Below are 15,948 nucleotides of genomic sequence, written 5' to 3'. Positions count from 1 at the left end.
TTTTTGCTGAATAGTTAAAATGGGTTTTCAAACATTTTTTTCCTAGCCAGATTGACTTAATGACATTCACAGGACAGATAGAAAATCTTGAAGATAGAAGAGGAAAATCCAAGTGACACAAGAAGCAAGTAAAAGTACACCTATATCATTGACAAATATTCAAAAGAAATGGTTTAGCTTGGCTCTGATATTAAGCTTCCCCAAATCCTGGACTTGTGATAAGCCATGCATAAGGAAGCGGGTTATGATTTTATCAGATCCAAACCACTGCTTTGTATGCATTGGGCTGATATGTTACATTAGGCCACAGGAGGTTATCTAGGCTGATCTCTAAAGGCAAACTACTGGGCTCTTCCTGACAGGCTTATTTCCATAACACAGGAGGATGACATATTGTGGGAAGGTAGATTCTGTAAGAATATAAATGTAAAAAGTCTGAACTTTACTTACTTTGTGTTTTTAGGGTCATGGAGTTTGAACTTAGCCTGGGCACTGTCTCTGAGCTCTTAGACTCAAGGATACCACCCTACCCTGGGCCTGGGTTCTGTCCCTGAGCTCTGCAGCTCAAGTCAACCACCCTACCATTGAGGCAAGTCCCCCTTCCATTTTCTAGAAGTTAATTTGAGTTAAGAGTCTTAGGTGCATTTGTGCCCCAGCTGGCTTTTTACCTTGATCTTCAGATAGCCTCTCTGGTAGCTAGGATAAGAGTATGAACTTTGTTTGAGTGCTTCTCCATTATATCCTTAGTTGATAGTTTTACTGTTGTTGTCAGAAAGCATCTTTCTATCTATCCCCTACGTTCATGACAAAAATTATTTCACTCCAACCATGTACATTTCACCTCCATAGACCAACTATTAAAAATTTAAAATACTGGCTTTTCTCTTCTAGTAAATTATAGCTACACATAGCCTTAGACTGAGGTTAAAACATCACTACTTACAACTCTGTTTTGTGAAACAAATACTACTTAACTGTATTTCAAGTTTTCTAGTATTTCACTGGCACTTATGTCAGTTTTACATTGCAGACCAACCAAAAAAACTACATGATTGAGTGCTGGTTCTTCAGTACCAATGAACTGAATAACTAAATCTTTACAGTAGAAAATTAGTTATTGGTGAGACTTCCTGCTTAAGGATGGTGCTGTACCACTGAGTCAAAACTCTCATTTCCTCACTTTTTGGTGGGGGTATGCATTTTGAGGAGCTTATTTCATTAGGGAAAACAGGCCTCTGCACTTCTCCAGCAGCCTTATTGTAACCATGAACTTCAGATTGCCATTTCCTGAGGAGCTAAAATTGCTAACTGTTGGGGACCAACTGTAGGGTCCATGACCAACTGTGGGGTCAGTGACCATGACTGTGTTGTCAGTGACCTTGGACCCACACAAATGTGTACACAAGGAAGTACCTCTTATGATTTTGGGCTGTGTCAATAGCTTCTCATTTAACCTGTTTGGGACTTGATAGGTTCTCATTTAACCTGTTTGGGACAAACAGAGAGAGAAAGAGAAAGACAAAATGAGTGTGTGTGTGTGTGTGTGTGTGTGTGTGTGTGTGTGTGTGTGTGTGTGTGTATGTTATGGCATAACCAGATATTCCCTGTGATATGAATTGCCCAGAATATATTGTAAGAATTCAATTCTGCATTGGTAGATAAAAAATATTTCTTAGATTTGGACAGCCTTATACACTTTGTTTAGCACCAGGACCAGATCCCAAAAAATAAATTCACACATTAATAGTGACATCAATTTAAAAACATTAAAAATATTTGGTGAATAAAAGAGTTTCAATCATTTTAAGTATATCCCTGGGACAGATGATTGGTGGAAAGGCAGGGGACACAGGCTGCATCCCTCAGTGTGGGCTTCAGCCTGTGAGTTGGCAGAGAAACACTGGAGCCAGGCAGTTCACCACCAGGCTACTGGAGAAAACAACACTTCCTGTCCATGAAAGCACTGGCAGGAGGGCAGAGGGAAGAGGAGGAACACACAGAGGAGTACTTCCACAGCCATATAAAGTGACCACCTGTGTCCTCACCACATCATTTTCACCAAGAGGGTTCAACCTAGTAGGGGGTGTTCTCTAGACACAGCCCCTCATCCTACTCAGCTCATCATACCACCAGCTCTGGAGCCAGCAGCACAGACCCCATTGAGCCTAGCTTCTCCTTATGTCCCCTATAGTGCTGGACAGTGGGTGGGTGGTTGTGTGAGCCATTCCCAGCTCCCCTACTTCATCCTGCAGAACATCCAACACACAACCAGAAAAAGATCCAGAGAGGCTGTGTAAACCAGCTCAGAAGGAAATTCCTCCCCCTACTCAGCCCACTTTCTACCTGACCAGAAGCAACCTTCTGCAGGTAGGCTCAACTCACCCAAAGGCAGCACTTACCTATCCTGATTCAGTTCTGGTCCAGTTTACAGTACATTCAGGTTCAATGTGGGTTCATTTTGTACACAGAACATAAAATACTCACTAGTGGTGCCAACCTGTTTCAGTTAACACAACAGACACTTCACCAGTCTCTTTCAACCAGTTCCAACTAGATTCAGTAAGTCCAGCAATGGGGTAACGTCTCACCACCACCTCAGCTCAGATGTACAGCCATGTCCAGCTCACCCACAGGCCTAGACAAGGCCCATACACACCAGCAGAGTTCAATCTTCATAACAGCCAAAAAATATTCCTGACCTTCACAGTTAAAATTATTCATATTCTCTTGCCAATGGTTTTCTTCTTGATGAAAAATGACCTTGAGTGCACATGACTTCATCTACTCATCCAGATCATGACAAGGCAATATTGACTCAAAACTTCCTCAACGACTGAGGGTGGATGAAAGCTCCACGCTCAACTCTAGGGTTCCTGTGAAGGCAGCCAGTGTCCAGGTTCCAGGGTCAAACACCACAGGCACGAGATACTCAGCTGTGAGCCCATCAAAACTGCAGTCGTTCAAAATGAAGGTGGGTGCAGACCAGGCCTATTATCTACTGTAAGGAGCCTTGAAGATACAACACAAACCACAAAAGTACCCAGTCTCTCAGAATATATGCTTCCGCTTGAAAAAGAACAAATTAGACAAGTTTCACAGAAGTATTTGTTTAGACTCATCATATATTCCAGGAGAAAGTCAAAGGTCAAATGAATTTCATTCAACTCTTCCCTTCTCTATCATTGCCTATTCCAGGAAAATTATTTTTTTCATATATTTTATTGTAATTAATAGAAGGGTTGCATCACATGCACCAGAAAGAAGGTGCATTACTTTACAAACATTGATACCCTTTCTCATGTCTTGGTCCTCATTTCCCTCCCACCACCCCACCCCTCATCTTGTTTTCCTCCCTTCCCTATCCGACCTCAAATAACCAAATATGCATACATACAATATATCAGATAACCAGGTGAAATCCTGTAAGGATATGAGATAATGAAGGACAGCAAAAAGATGAGAGATAACATAGCACATGAAGGACAACAATCACTCATTATATGGCTTTTGTCTCTATACCCTGGAGGAATTTCATTTAGTGTCATTCTATATGGCCTTACGTATCTAGGTTTTGTTCTATTGTAGATCTCTGCTGGGAGAGCCCAAGGTTTCTGCTGATTATGACATGTGAGGGAAACCATTGAGCCTATGTTCTTTTCTGTCTGGCTTACTTCACTTAGTATGATTTTTTTCTAAGTCTTTCCATTTCTTCCAGGAAATTCTTAGAGTCTAAAATACCATTGTAATTTTGTTCTGTGCACATTCTATTTACACCAATTGCATTGAGAGCCTCACAGGCACTACTCCTCTGCAGAAAAACCATTTATTCTCCTCAACTGAATCTTTGAATCTCTCTATAAATACTCAGTCTCCAGAATCCTAAGGCTCTTAACTACTATGCAAAGAGGGAACAAGATGAGGAATTAATTAGCCAATTACTCTTCACATTTTCCACATGGAAGAAGAAGCAGAGAGCTGCCTAATTCTTCCATTTAGTTAAGTGTCCTACCCAAGTCCTGAGTTCCGAGGATCCTGCTGCCCAGCCTCCTCAGAATCCTGCTAATGTCCCTGTTCCTCAGGCTGTAGATGAACGGGTTCAGCATGGGGGAGACCACTGTGTACATCACCGAGGCCACCACAAGCTTCTTGGAGCCGTGGAACACAGTGGAACCACAGTACGAACCAAGCAAGGTGCCATAGAAACAGCAAACCACCAACAAGTGAGCCCCACACGTGGAGAAGGCTTTGTGCCTCCCACTTTCTGTGGGGATCCTGAGGATGGAAGAGATAATTTTGTAGTAAGAGTAAAGGATTCCTGAAAGAGGAAATAACCCCAAGACTACAGTAATTAAATATATGAACAAGTTATTTGTAAGGGAACCAGAACAGGACAGTTTAAATATTTGAGAAGCATCACAGAAGTAATTTGGGATTTCCACACTTTTAAAGCAAGTAAATTGTAAGATCAATATATTGTGTGACTGGGAATTCAAAACACTAAAGAAAGCAGACACCAATACTAAGATCCGACAGCAGCGAGGGTTCAAGTGGACCGAGTAGTGTAGGGGGTGACAGATGGCCACAAAGCGGTCATAGGCCATGACAGTCAGAAGCATGTCATCCATGCAGCCAAAAAAGAGGAAGAGAGACATCTGGGTGAGGCAGCCCCCATAGGAGATGGCTTTACTGTGATTCTGGATGTTCACCAGCATCTTGGGGACCGTGGTAGATGTGAAGCAGATGTCAGCCAAGGAGAGATTGCAGAGGAAGAAGTACATAGGGGTGTGGAGGTGAGGGTCAGAGCTGACGGCCAGGATGATGAGCAGATTTCCCAGTATGGTGGTTAGATACATGAAAAGAAGAGCCCAAAGAGGACTGGCTGTATTTCAGGGTCATCTGAGAGTTCCAGGAGATGGAACTCAGAGACTGTGGTTAGATTTTCTGCTCTGAGATGACTTGGACAACTGCTAAAGGAAGAAATCTCATTAGAAAAGCATAATGTTTGTCTAGGAATGTTCAACTCTATATACCTGATATTCAAATATGTATATGTTTAAATGTGTGACATACTTGAGGGGCAGTGTACTTAGAAATATTTCTCTGCTGTGGCAATCCCACACTTGTAGCCTCTTCTAACTCAGGTAGGCCTTTTTTCCCAGCCCTGTGCCTACACTTCTGACCCACTGGGAGAACATCATATTAGAAATCCAAGATCATAAAAATAGCTGTGTCAGTACAACAATACAGCCTACTCTTATCTTCTTTTTAGAACCGCTTTTTTGGGAGATCATTCATATAAGAATCATAGAAAGGATACAGTTCCATCATTTGCAATAGATTCACAGTAAGACAGCTATTAGCCTACTTGAATTTGACTATACTGAGAAGAAATTAGACCCACCAACAATCACTTACTGTCCCACTGCAACCCAGGAAGACCAATCTGCTTATGGTCCCCATTGACTTTCCTATTCTGGTACTATGGAATTTGCAGAGAAATGAGTAGACCTAGAAATGTGCGAGTGAGTTCAGTAAGTCAGGCTCAGAGACAAAGGACACTTGTGTTCTCTCTGACATAGCTGTTAGATGTCATTTATATCCATATAAAAACCCATATACAGGTTCATGTGCATCTATACACAAAGTAATGTGTAATGAGTAGAAGAGGATTCTGAGGGTGTTAACTCTTTGATCGCCTAAGCTGCAGTTTAATGAAATGAATATCCCTTCTTGAATACTTGTTTGTTAGACATGCCATTTGAAATATGATGTAAAAATCAATGTTAATGAACTCTTTTTAAAGAGGGGGGAGTTCCCCCATGCCCTTTTTCTGGTCTCTGATGTGGCTAACAGGTCTGTAGAAGTTCATACAAATTATTTACATGTCATTTTCCTCTTTATTCTTTTTTTTTGCCAGTCATGGGCTTGAGCTCAGGGCCTGAGCACTGTCCTTGGACTTTCTCAAGGTTAGAGCTCTACCACTTGAGCCACAGCACCATTTCTGGCTTTTTTTCTATGTATGTGGTACCGAGGAATCGAACCTGGGTCTTCGTGCATGCTAGGCAAGCACTCTACCACTAGGCCAAACTCCCGGCCCTCCTCTTTATTCTTTTAACTCTTCTTAAAAGTCCTTGTTATCTTTTGGGCCAGCAGTTTGTCCTAGTGGTAGTGTGTTTGCCTAGCATTCATGAAGGCTGGGGTCTGATTTCTTGGTGGTGCTATGGCTCAAGTGGTAGAGCTGTATCCTTGAGAAAGCCCAAGGACAGTGCTCAGGCTCTGCTATCAAGCCCTGGACTGGCAAAAAATATTTTTAAGTCTTTGCTATTTATTTCAACTAGTCTGGAGGACATAGTAACTCTAATCTTCCACTTTTGTAATACGCTTGTTTGTGTATGAGTTAAAAAAATGAAATGAATATCAGAAAGCTCAACCTACTTTAATTGTTTGTATTTATTTATTTAATTTGGGGGTGTCTTGGGGCTTGAACTCGTCCTGGGCACTCTCCCTGAGCACTTCAGCTCAAGGCTACCACCCTACCCTTGAGCCAAGCCCCACTTCCCATTTACTTGAGGTTAATTGGAGATAAGAGTCTCAGGTCCTTTTATGCCCAGGATTCTCAGACCTCAGCCTCTTTAGTAGCTAGGATTACAGGCAGGAGCCACCTCATTCAGCTCCTAGTTTTACAAAAATACACATTTTAGTTTCCAGTGACTCATGCTTGTAATCCTGAGATCTGAGGATAGCAGCTCTCAGTCAGCCTGAGCAAGAATGTCCTTGAAACTCTTAACTCCAGGGAACCACCAAAAGAGCAGGAAGTGGAGCTGTGGCTCGAGTGGTAAAGTGCCAACCTTGAGCTAAACATCTCAGGGATTGGTTACAGGCCTGAATTCAAGACCTGACACTACGATATTCTCCCATTCCCTCTCCCTCTCCTCTCCTCTCTCTCTCTCTGTCTCTCACTCTGTCTCTCTCTGTCTCTCTCTCTGTCTTCTCTCTGTCTCTCTCTGTCTCTCTCCTCAGTCTCTCTCTCTCTCTCTCTCTCTCTCTCACACACACACACACACACACACACACACACACATACACACACTCACAAAAGTATGGAGGAAAAGTGATGCATATGAAATGAGAATGAATGACTTATAAAACTGAGCCCTGAAGCCAGGCTCTGGTGACCTACTTCTGTAATCCTAGCTACTTAGGAGGCTGAGATCTGAAGATCATGGATCAAAGCCACCCTTGGTATGAAGTCTGTGAGATGCTTATCTCCAATTAGACATCAGAAAACCAGAAGTGGCACTGTAGTTCAAGGAGTATTGCAGTAGCCTTGAGCTGAAGGCTCAGGAACAGCCCTCAGACTCTGAGTTCAAAAAGAAAAATCCAAATTGATCTCATAGATAATCACATGGCATTCTGTCAACCATGGCTCATTGTTGTGTGGTGTTCCTGTCACAAACAGCGGCAGCAGCCTCCACCACCTCCTCCATCTCGTCGTCATCATCATTATCATCATCATCATCACTATCACCATCATCATCATCATTATATCAACATCCTCTCAGTAAAGCTGTCCTCATGATCCACAAAACACACCTCCAAATCCCTTCTCCATCCACCCTCAACACTCACTCGCTTAAGCTGCCTCCCTCTTCAGCCATGATCCAGGTGGACAGGTCTGAGGACCCCAGACCTGCTGTGTAGCACCAGTTCAGCCTCTGTCCTCAGAGTGATGTGAAGACACCATGGAAGCAGAGCTGCGGGACGCTGACAAGGAGGAGGCAGGTCCCTCAGGCAGGAGAGTGAAAGGCAGGGAGCACAGGCTCCAATTCTAGGTGGCCTTGGGAGGACTGAGGCCCACAGCTCCCAATTAGCCAAGTTGAACACATCAATGACCAAGTCTCTGTGGACATTTCAAACAAAGAGCTGAGAGGACCTAAAGGAAATCCATGCTGGTTCAAGACTCTCTGTCTATGCAGATGATCAGTACACTAAAACTTCTATCACTTATGCTTATCTGATGGAGAGATGGCATGGACTTTTCACACTCGCTATAATTGATCTCCAAACTGGGGTGACTTTTAATGACTTTTCATTGTTCTATATCCATACCATATATCTTCAGAAGTATTATATTCCAACTTCAAAGTTTACATCTTTTCTAATTTTACTTTCTTTTTTTATTATTCATATAAACATTTAATCAAACATTTTCTTTTCTTCCCACCCCCAAATGCCTACAGAAAACATTCCATGATTTAAGGATATATAAATCCTGAAGCAGTATAAACCCTGAAATTACAAATACAATAAAGACAATGAGTTGAGAAGTTGGGTATTAATTTTCCAGGTCTGTCTATTCCCTTACAAACAGTATAATGTATTTTTTTCTGATGGGTGTATACAATTTCATTGTGTTTATAGACCACATTTTCTTGATCCATTCATCCACCGAGGGGTATCTCGGTTGATTGCATATCTTGGATAAGTAAACAATGCTTCCATGAAAATGGTGGTACTGGCAGTTGCAGTGGGGAAATGTTTGTACTGGATTTTTATCAAATGACCCAGAGTGGGAATGCTGGGTCATAGGGACTCTCTGTTCAGTCTTTTGAGGAATCTCCATAGCTTTCCAGAAATTTTACCAACAACATAGGAATATCCCCTTCGGGCCACATCCCCACCAGCATCTGTGATTATCAGTTTTCTTCATAATGGTCATCTAACTGAGGTTTGGTGGAATCTCAAAGTTTTTTGATTTGCATTTTTTTTCTGGGGCTTGAACTTGGGGCCTGGGCACTTTCCTTAGACACTTTTTAGTACTCTGACATTTGAGGCACAGTGCCACTTCCAGCTTTTTCTGTGTGTATGGTGCTAAGGAATTGAATCCAGGGCTTTCTGCATGGGAGGTGAACACTCTAGCACTAGACTATGCTCCCAGCCACACTTTCTACTTTTTCCGTGCATGTGGCACTGAGCAGTTGAAACCAGGGCTCTATGCATGCTACCTAAGAACTCTAATATCAGATTAACATTTGTACATTTAATACCATCTTCACCTTTACCATACCTCTGCTGTGGTGACTAGTGCAGGAATTCCCTCGGCTGTAAGAGATGTTGTGGCAGATCCTAAGCAGATGGCAGGGAAATGAGGTAGAGGCTAAAACTTTATGCTTCTCGCATGAGGAAGGAAAGAAGTTGTTTTCTGATACACAACAAATCTACATAGGGTTCTAGAAATGGACATCCTTATGTGTTGGAGAAAGACAACACGACTCTGACCTTCGATTAAACACCAAAAAAGTTGAAAGTATTATGTCTCAATGAAAGGAGGGGCAGCCTAGACAAAAAGAGAAAAAAATCAGGAACAGGGTAAGGTCCAGAGTTCAAGACCCAGAAAAAAGGATTGCAGTGATAAATTTCAGAAATCTTAACAGCTTTAGTTTTGAAGTCTCACTGCTTGAGATCTCATAATCTCGGTGACTTCTTTCTTTTCCCTTTTTTCAAAATTTTACTATGGTTAAAAGCTGTACCAGACGATTCAACTTGTCATGTTTATTTATGAACTCTATGATCAAAGTCATTCATTCCACAGTTCTTCTAGACTCTCTCATGCCCTACCCATCCCCTCACTTTGTCTGGATCCCTTTCCACATATGTACATGAACAAATGCAGTCATGATATTCTTTTGAACTCAGTGTCTGGGTGCTGTCCCTGGTGCTGGTTTTGAACCATGACCTCAGATCTCAGCCTCCTGAGTAGGTAGGATGACAGGCATAAGCCAGCATCACACAGCTTTATTTCCCTTTAGTGTTTCCTGATGTTTTTAACCCTTCTGAGCCCATTTTATTTTGTTTATTCCAATTTCTTTTATTTATTGTAATTAGTAAAAGGGTTGCATTATATTTGCCAGATAGAAGGTGCATTAATTCACATACATTGATACCCTTTCACATGTCTTGGTACCCATTTCCCTCCCCCACACCCCCCCCCACCGTCTTGGTTTTCCCCGCTTCCCTATCAAATTTCAAATATCCAAATACAAATAAATTCAATATATCAGATAACAAAGTGAGATACTATACCAATATGTGATAACAAGGGACAGTAAAGGAGATGAGAGACAACATAGTACATTAAGGACAACAATCATTCATTATATGGCTTTTGTTTCACTATCCTGGAGGTCCTTTCAATTAGCTTCACATTATATGGCCTTATGTATCAAGAGTTTGCTGTATTGCAAATCTCTGCTAGTAGAGCCCAAGGTTTCTACTGATTATGACGAATGAGGGAAACCATTGAGCCTAAGTTCCTTTGAGTCTGGCTTACTTCACTTAATATGATTTTTTCTAAGTCTTTCCATTTCCTAACAAATGGGGCGATGTTATTCTTTCTGACAGCAGCATAGAATTCCATTGTGTACAAATACCACAACTTGTTGATCCACTCATCAACTGAGGGACATCTAGGTTGGTTCCATATCTTTGCTACGGTGAATAGTGCTGCAATGAACATTGTTGTGCTAGTGGGTTTAGTATGTCCTTGTTTCTGGGTGGTTGGGTAAATGCCAAGTAGTGGAATTGCTGGGTCATAGTGGAGTTCTATGTTTAGCCTTTTGAGGCACTACCACACTGCTTTCCATAGTGGTTGGACGAGTTTGTACTCCCACCAACAGTGTAGTAGTGATCCATCCTGGCCACATCCCCTCCAGCATCTGTTGTCATTCGTTTTCCTGATCCTGGCCATTCTAGCTGGAGTGAGGTGGAATCTTAGAGTTGTTTTGATTTGCATTTCTTTTATGACCAGAGATGTTGAGCATTTCTTCATGTGTCTGTAGGTCATTTTTGTTTCTTCTTCAGAGAAGACTCTCTTTAAGTCTTTGGCCCATTTTTTAATGGGATGGTTGTTACTTTGGGGGTTAGTTTTGGAGTGATTCAATTTTTTGAGTTGTTGATATATTTTAGATATGAGGCCTTTGTCCGTTGTTTGGTTTGTGAAGATCTTCTCCCACTCTGTAGGCTTCCTGATTAGTTTACTAGCTATGTCCTTTGCCATACAAAAGCTCTGCAGTATAATGCAGTCCCACTTATCCAGTCTTTCTCTGATTTGTTGTGATTCTTGGTCCTTATTAAGAAGGTTTCGACCTGTGCCAAGGAGGCCTAGTGTATCTCCTATTCCTTCCTGTAGAGTTTTCAGTGTGTCAGCTTTTACATCCAGGTCTTTGATCCATTTGGAGTTAATTCTAGTGCAATGTGACAAAGAAGGATCCAGCTTTAGTTTTCTGCAGGTGCTTAACCAGTTCTTCAACTTGTTGAAGAGGCTGTCTTTCTTCCATTCTATTTTTTTGGCTCCCTTGTCAAAGATTAGGTGGCCATAGGTCTGTGGTTTAATATCTGGGTCCTCAGTTCTATTCCATTGGTCTTCAGGCCTGTTCCTGTGCCAGTACCAAGCTGTTTTGAGAATTATAGCTCTGTAATAGAGTCTAAAGTTTGGAATTGAAATTCCTCCAGTGCTGTTCTTTCTGCTAAGAAGTGTTTTTGCTATACGGGGTCTTTCATTATTCCATAAGAAATTTTGGATTGCCTCTTTTATTTCTTTAAAGAATGACATTGGGATGTTGATGGGTATTGCATTGAATTTGTAGATAGCTCTTGGCAAGATTGTCATTTTCACAATGTTGATTCTTCCAATCCAGGAGCATGTGAGGTTTTTCCATTTCCTTAGTTCTGCTTTAATTTCCTTTTTTAGGGTTTTAAAGTTTTCGTCAAAAAGGTTTATGAAATTAAGCAGTAAGGACCACACAAAATACCAACTCCTTTGGGACACAGCAAAGGCAGTACTCAGAGGAAAATTTATAGCGCTGAGTGCCTACAACAACAAGTTGGAAAAATTGCAAACCAACAAGTTAATGTCTCACCTTAAACTCCTGGAAAAAGAGCAACAAACCAACCCTAATCCCAGTAGAAGAAAGCAAATAATTAAAATCAAAGCAGAATTAAATGATTTGGAATCCAAAAAACTATAGAAAGAATCATCAAAACAAGGAGTTGGTTCTTTGAAAGAATTAACAAAATTGCCAAGCCCTTAGGAAATCGTACCAAAAAAAAAGAAGAGAGCATATCGAAATAAACAAAATCACAGATGAAAATGGTAATATCACGACAGAAATTCCTAGCCAATATTAACATACCCACACTGAACCAAGAAGAACTAAGCCAACTCAACAGGCCTATTTCAAGCCCTGAAATAGAAATGGCAATTAGAGAACTTCCACCTAAGAAAAGCCCAGGGCCAGATGGATTCACAGCTGAATTCTATAAGGTCTTCAAAGCAGAGCTCACACCAATACTCCTCAAGCTCTTCAACGAAATTGAAAATGAAGGTTCCTTACCAAATTCATTCTATGAAGCCAGTATAACCCTCATCCCCAAACCAGACAGAGATTCATCAAAGAAAGAGAACTATAGACCTATATCTTTGATGAACATCGATGCAAAACTTCTCAACAAAATACTGGCCAGCTGTCTAAAACAACTCATCAAAAAAATTATACACTATGATCAAACTGGATACATCACGGGGAGGCAAAGCTGGTTCAACATACGCAAATCAATTAATATAATTCAACACATCAACAGGAGCAAGGACAAAAATCACATGATTGTCTCAATAGACGCGGAAAAGGCATTTGACAAGATCCAACACCCCTTTATGTTAAAAGCTCTGGAGAAACTAGGAATCCATGGAACATTCCTCAATGTAATAAAGGCTGTGTATGAGAAACCTACTGCTAGTATTACACTTAATGGTGAAAATCTAAAGCCATTCCCTCTAAAATCAGGAACGAGACAAGGATGCCCACTCTCTCCACTCCTCTTTAACATAGTACTAGAATTCCTAGCCAGTGCAATAAGGCAAGAAGCAAGCATAAAGGGGATCCAAGTAGGGAAAGAGGAATTAAAAGTAGCCCTCTTTGCAGATGACATGATTCTGTATTTAAAGAATCCTATAGACTCTACTCCCAAGCTCCTCGAGCTGATTCAAAGCTTTGGAAGGGTAGTAGGCTATAAAATCAACCCTCAAAAATCAACTGCCTTCCTTTATGCCAACAGTGAGAGGAACGAGGCAATAATCAGGAAAGAAACTCCTTTCACAATAGCCTCAAAGAAAATAAAGTACCTAGGAATTCGTTTAACTAAGAATGTAAAGGACCTTTTTGTTGATTCCAATTTCAATAAATAATGAAAATCCCAACTATGTGTCAAATATACCTGTAGCACCACTATACATTACAACAAAAAATAAAAAGATAAATTTTTAAAAAGTGGACACAAACAGATCATTTTTGTTTTGGTAGCACTGGTAGTTGAACTCAGGGCTTTCTGATTTCTTGGCAAATGATATATAACGTGCTTTCTTTGTTTTTAGTAATTTACCGATGGGATGTAGGACTTTTTAGGGTTTTTTTAAAGAATTTATTAATGTTGTTTTTTACAGTATATTTTAAACAACAAGTTTAACAAACAAGTGTTCAAGGAGGGAATCTCTCTTTACAATCACTGTGACTTAGTATGTAGAACTTAATCAAAATTAGGCTAAGGTTTTGTATGTCGTAGAAACATATTAATTCAAGAAATAAGACATTATGTCTATAGAGTCATAGGTTTTTATGTCTATATAGTTACATTTATATTTCCATTACCATGTCCATAGCATTGGGTATGCAAATATTGTGTCCTTGCTCTTGTACTCTTTGTATTTAATAGCCACATATTAGGGATACCATGCGCCTTTTGTTCCTTAGGTCTTGACTTGTCTCACTCAACATGATTCGCTCTAGGTTCATCCATATCCCTGCGAATGCCATTGTTTTATCTTGTCTGTTGGCTTTGTAGAATTCCATTGTGTATATATACCACATTTTCCATATCCATTTATCTGCAGTAGGGCATCGGCATTGTTTCCATCACTTGGCAATTGCGAGTAGTGCAGAGATGAACATAGCTGAGCAGGTGTCCTTGTAATATCTTGGGTCATGATGTTTAGGATAGATGCCCAGAAGTGGTATGGCAGGATCGTAGGGAAGGTCTATTTTCAGTTCTTTAAGAAACCTCCATACTGCTTTCCAGAGTGGCTGAAATAGTCTGCATTCCCACCAGCAGTGTAGTAGGGTTCCTTTTTCTCCACAACCTCACCAGCAAATGTAAAAACATGGAGAGCTTCACGAATTTGGGAATCATCCTTGCGCAGGGGCCATGCTAATCTTCTCTGTATAGTTCCAATTTTAGTATATGTGCTGCTGAAGCGAGTATGGTCTAGGACTTTTTAATGCACAGGTTTGCCCGGGTGCTTATATCTCAGGGATGGGCCTCTAACTGCTAGCTCATAAAAGTAAGGTGGATGATTTTTGTTGTTTCCTTGCTTCTTTGCATCTTGGATTGTACCATTCCTGGGGTTTGAACTCAGAATGTGGACACTTTCCCTGATTTTTTTCCTCAGGGCTATTTTTCTACTTCTTGAGCCATAGCTTGACTTTTTGCTCTATGTGTGTGTTGTAATTGAATTTAAAACTCATAGGTGATGATGGGAGGGAAGAATTGGGACAGTGGGAAGGTAGGAATTACATTATCCAGAATGAAATGCATGCTTCGCCTGACTTATGTAATGGTAGCCCATTTATATAACACCTTCAAAATAACAGAAGTCATCAGGAGAAAAAATTAAGTCACTAGTTTATAATTTTTAAATTAACTCAAGTTAAAGGGCAGGACGGGATAGCTGGCTACAAAATAACATGTTCTGCCTTCAAAGTCTGTCCAATAGTATTGAGGTAAAATGTACATATTACAAAATTTGCCACTCAATTCTTGCAATATTCTTTGTTGGGACTAACATCTGTAAACCTTCATCATTCTTTACAAACTAACAATTTAAACATTACAAAGATATATTCCCCCTTAAGGAATCCATCCTGACATAGCAAGAATGGTTTTCCACTGCTAATAGATTGAACTAATTAAACTAGATGCATACAATATTCAGACAGTTAGAATTTATAGGACTATATGCTGAAGATTCTTGCTTCTGTCAAAACCACATAACAAATGAACTTCCTACCTGCTGGTGTCAGCTCCTGGTTTATACAACCTCCTCAGGGCACTTTTTAGGTCCCTGTTCCTCTGGCTGTAGATGAAAAGGTTCAGGAGAGGAGTGACCACTGTGTACATTGCTGAGAACACAGCGCTGCCCTTGGGAGAATGTGACACAGCTGACTCGAAGTAGACACCAAATGCTGTCCCAAAGAATAAGCCGACCACGGACAGGTGAGAACCACGTGTGGAGAAGGCTTTGTACTTCCCGCTTGAAGACGACACTGTCAGTACAGAAGAAATAATCTTGAAGTAAGAGAAAAGGATCCCTAAGACAGGAAGGAAATGGTATATGGTACCGATAATGTATTTAAATAAATTACTTGTGAATGTATGCTCACAGGAAAGATCCAGCACTTGAGAAGGGTCACAGAAGAAACTTGGGATTTCCAATTGCTTGAAATCGGTCATCTGTAACACCATCCACACATGCAGTTGTCCTTCCAAGGTGCTGGCGACAAATGACAGCGGATGCAAGGAGACACAGAGAAGACGGTTCATGATGAGTGGGTAATTCAGGGGGTGACAGATGGCCACAAAGCGGTCATAGGCCATCACACTAAGAAGCAAAACATCCATACAACAAAAAATGAGAAAAATAGACATCTGTGTGAGGCAGCCCACATAGGAGATGGCTCTGCTGTGAGTGTGGATGTCCACCAAAATCTTGGGGACTGTGGTGGAGGTGAAGCCAATGTCAGCTAAGGACAGGTTGGAGAGGCAGAAGTACATGGGGGTGTGGAGGAGGGGGTCAGAGGTGACAGCAAGGATGATGAGCAGATTTCCAAGCACAGTGAT

General features: G+C 41.0%; 1 non-coding gene and 1 pseudogene across 1 annotated transcript; both read right to left on the bottom strand.

Moving 5' to 3' along the window:
• Positions 1 to 2,826: 2,826 nt before the first annotated feature.
• On the bottom strand, positions 2,827 to 15,651 carry LOC150068212 (olfactory receptor 7E24-like; annotated as a pseudogene).
• Positions 14,207 to 14,313, bottom strand: LOC150068213 (U6 spliceosomal RNA). Its single transcript, XR_016538673.1, has one exon. It is a non-coding gene; the product is annotated as a U6 spliceosomal RNA (small nuclear RNA).
• Positions 15,652 to 15,948: the final 297 nt, after the last annotated feature.

The sequence above is a fragment of the Megascapheus bottae genome, chromosome 1 (genome assembly GCF_031878675.1).
Source record: "Megascapheus bottae isolate mThoBot1 chromosome 1, mThoBot2.hap1, whole genome shotgun sequence".
Classification (NCBI taxonomy): Eukaryota; Metazoa; Chordata; class Mammalia; order Rodentia; family Geomyidae; genus Megascapheus; species Megascapheus bottae.
The sequence above is the reverse complement of the archived record's forward strand: the minus strand, read 5'-3'. Positions and strand labels throughout refer to the sequence as shown.